Genomic DNA, 4,001 nt, shown 5'->3' on the forward strand with positions numbered 1-4,001 from the left:
GTTTCTGAAACCCCAACTCATCTGTAAGATTCCTTTCTTTCTCACCCTGTCGGGAAGCTCAAGATTTCTTTCTCAATTGTCCATTGTTCCTTAAAGGTGGAAAGTGACACTTACGGCTTCTTTGGTATGGTTTGTCAGTGGGGCAGGCTCTTCTTCATTCATCCTCTCCAGACCACACTGCCTTTGCAATACGGCACACTGGCCGGTTTTTGCCCAGCCATTGTGCTTGTAGTTGAGGCAGAACGGGCAATGGCATTTGCAGGCAAAAGCAGAGGAGGAGTTGTGCAGCCAAGACATCCTGTGCAGATGTAGGTGTTGAGCTGTGACTCGAGAGCATTGGGGTTCCTGCCACTTGGATTTGTATCCCTAAGTGCAATCTCTTTGGCTCGGGGAGAGTCTTGCTCAGCTGAGAAAGCAGAAAGCTCAGCGAGGGTGCTCTGAAAGGTCTCGTCTGAGGCAGAGCTGTCAGCGAGCGTGAGGTGAGAGCGGCCCGGCCTTGCCCAGGCCGGAGCCCCAGCAGAGCCCACGCAGAGCCCAGAGCAGCCTGAGGCTGGGCAGAGGCAGGCTGGCAGGAGGCCCTTGGAGCTGCAAGAGGCAGCAGCCTGGCACTGGGTGCCTCTTCCTGGGAGCGGGCACATCGTCCCATCTCAGAGCCAAAGCGGCAGCTGGCTGCTCCCGAGGGAAGCGTAGCCGTGCTGGGCACAGCGCAGACTGGTGCCATTGGCCGTCTGGAGGCGGCCCAGGAGGAGAGAAAGGCAAAAGACAGCCGAGGGCTGGTGCCCCGGCTGAGGATTGCTACTCTTCTGCCGGCTGCCCTGGAAGTCCTGGGAAAGGTTAGCAGTGTGTGCAGCAGCCTGGGCACAGCGGGAGGGAGCCGGGCTGCTCCGCAGGCTCGAGCACGGGGCAGCGTCCTTCAGGCACGGCACTTCTGAGCAGAGGGGTGAGAAGGTGACAAAGACAAGATGCACACCATTTTGATCCAGGGGATGTCCTGAAGGTGCACTGCCTACCTGCCACTCCCTCTGACCACCATGCTCCATCGCCTTGTCCTGCTCAGCAGCTTTTTGGGAATCCAGGGGTCGCTATGTTTCATTTGCTGCTGCATCTAATAAAATAAATTTGCTTTGCAACCCCAGTTGTGTCTTATGTTTTTTTGTGCATGGGTCTTCTCCTGAACCTGCTGCAAAAACCAGTAGAGACCATCAAGACACCCCTACTCTCATGTGAATAAATTCTGAGAAGTGATCTAAATATGTCAAAGGATTTGGGGGAAAGTTTAGCCTGTAAGTTTCAGCAAAGTAATGAGTATGTCTGTCCCGTTCCACTGAGGGAAACTGTGAGGAGTTCTTTTAGAATTAGATGGTCAAGAATAAAATTAAGCCAAATGAGGCAAACCTTGTAACTGAGACCTGTTTATTAGTAATAAAAAGAACAACACAAAAAAGGAATCACCCAAACGAAAGGAGACTGGAAAAGACAGAAAAGAAGGAAGGAAAATGGAAAAGGAATGGGCGGGGAAGAGAGAGAGAGAGGGGAGACAGAGAGCAAAAGAGGGCGTTACCACCAGCAGATCAGGGAGTGCCGTCGACGTCCACGCGACTGGGGGGTTGATGGGCTGCCTGCTAACGAGCCTGCGCAGCTCTCGGAGAGGCACAGCTTCACAGGCGCCGCTCCCGTGGTGATGGGAGTAGACTCACACGCAGTGAGTGCGAAATCAAACAGGAGGTCCAGGACCCTGCACAGGTTCGCGGCAAAGATTGCAGTGATGGCTGGATCGGAGCAGCAGGGTTGAACGTGGGTAGCTCAGGCAGGGACGTGGGGGCGAAGCAGCAAGGCGGCGGTCAGGGACACAGGGAGGCAGGACAGGCGCGAAGGCAAATGAGCCAATGAGGGCATGTTATAAATGACTTATTGAGAGGTGGCTTTTGCCGTATGTTGTATGAATTATGGGTTATATTATGAGTTATATTATGAGTTGTGATGCTGAATATTATGATATTTTCCCAGGGAAAATATCAAGGTGATAGGATATGTTGAAATGTTTTGTGTTGCTGGGGTGGTCTTGTTGTGGAGGTTGGTTTTGCAGGGCTGTATATCTGTATGTTGTAATAGCAGTTCTGGGGTTTGCAAAGGGCTGCGCTGTTGCCAGCCAGACTTTGAAGGCACCACCATAAAAGGACTAGGACTCCAACCAGTGAGGACCCTGAAGGCCACAGCAACAGAAAAGCGCAGACTCCCAAATGACTGACCAGGGGGCGAGACTATGCAAAGCCATGAATAAATATGCATCAGGCTGATACAGCCAGAAGGGTATTGTCAGAAACAGGTGGACAATATTGCCAATTTTAATTGGTTTTATGAACAGTGACTGAGAATGGGAACCGAGAGTAGCTCAGGAACCCAAAACAACAAGGCAGATGAAGCAGCACGCGCGACGCTGGCTGCTCCCCCGACAAGCATGTCAGCAAAGGAGGACCCGGTGCCAGGCACCGGAACAGTTTATACAGTCTTTTGACCTGCTCAACATTGGTCAGTTGCGTTTGATCCGCGCTGTCCTTGGCTCGTTTAGGGCTGCATTCCTGGCCAATCATTTTCCTGACAAGCAATTTCTGCTCTTATAGTCCAATCCATATCCTCTCTGGTGGGGTTAGCGATGATGTAATGTCCGTCTCGGAACTTTCCAGATACTCCAGCCCACTGACCGGTCCCATGCGCCATCCAATGCTGACCCTACTAATTAATTACCTCCTTAACCTTTTTAATTAGCAGAGATCAAACCACTTATAATAGGTTTAAAAGGCAGGACCACCATTTTGTGGGTGAGCCTCTGGCACCCAGCCACACTTCCAGCACTGTCCCCTTTAGCTTTGCCATTTTTATTGAGTTCTCAATAAATTTTAATAACTCATTTCCATATCGGATTTGGGTCGTTTATAACAATTTGGGGACTTGTCTGGGATACACATACCAGTTCTGCAGGTCCCAGGGCTGCACTCATTGGGAAGGCCAGCCCCGCTGATTTCGGTGGTCCACCTGGCACCTCCAGTAGATCCTTAGACCCAAGCTGGATTACCAGGAACGAGGAGAACTAGCAAAGCAAAAGTAAAAATTCCCCTGTTTATTTGGTTTTTTGCGGCAGTTATTTATAATTTCTTTGCATGAAGACCCTGCCCACACAGGCGGAGGGGACTTGGCCAGGGGTGGAGTTGGGTGGGAGAACCCTGAAGAGCTCCGGGGGGATCGAGGATGAAACTGCCTGCAGAGTGACAGACTGGATAACAGCGTGGTGAGGCAGAGAGAGAAAGGTAGCAGGGAGCTGCTGGAGTGGGACGTGAAGAGACTGGCAAGTGGCAGAGACGCAAAGTGAGAGGGGTAGCAGAGGAACTGCTAAGTGGCAGAGATGTGAGGTGAAAGAAAAGCGGCGGGAGACATGAGAAATAGGATAGCTGGTGACGCAGAAAGAGACGGTAGCAGGATTCTGCTGGGGCAAGATGCAACCATGAAAGAGGCAAGGCGAGACGCAGAGGGACGGACAGGGTGGCGGTGAGGATGCGAAGAGAGGGTAGCAGAAAACTTCTAGATGGTGGGAAGCAAAAGAAAGGTAGCAGAAAGCCCCAAGAAGGCCCTGAAGGGGGGCTTAGCTGTTGGGAGGGAAGGCAATTGTAGTGGAGAAGGATCCTGAAAACGAGGAGGTGGAAACCAGAAGTGTATAGCAAAGGGGGAAGGATTTGGTTGTTGCGTACGGGGGCAGAGAAGGAAGAGGGAATGGAGGATAACTCCAAGATTGTAACGTGGGACAGAGGAAGAGCAGAGAAAAGCCTAAGAAGGAAAGTAAAAAGGTACCTATGGATATACCCCTAGAAGCCCTGGAAACAGCAATTACCCCAGGTGCACCGGTGTGGGAGACAGAGGAGTAGAAACTCCTGCAGTTAGAGGAGGCTTTGATTTGCAACCCTGGAAGAGACTAGGTCTGGCTTAATTGACAGAGATTTACAGATCTT

This window comes from Aphelocoma coerulescens, unplaced genomic scaffold, assembly GCF_041296385.1.
Source record: "Aphelocoma coerulescens isolate FSJ_1873_10779 unplaced genomic scaffold, UR_Acoe_1.0 HiC_scaffold_94, whole genome shotgun sequence".
In the NCBI taxonomy this organism is placed as follows: domain Eukaryota; kingdom Metazoa; phylum Chordata; class Aves; order Passeriformes; family Corvidae; genus Aphelocoma; species Aphelocoma coerulescens.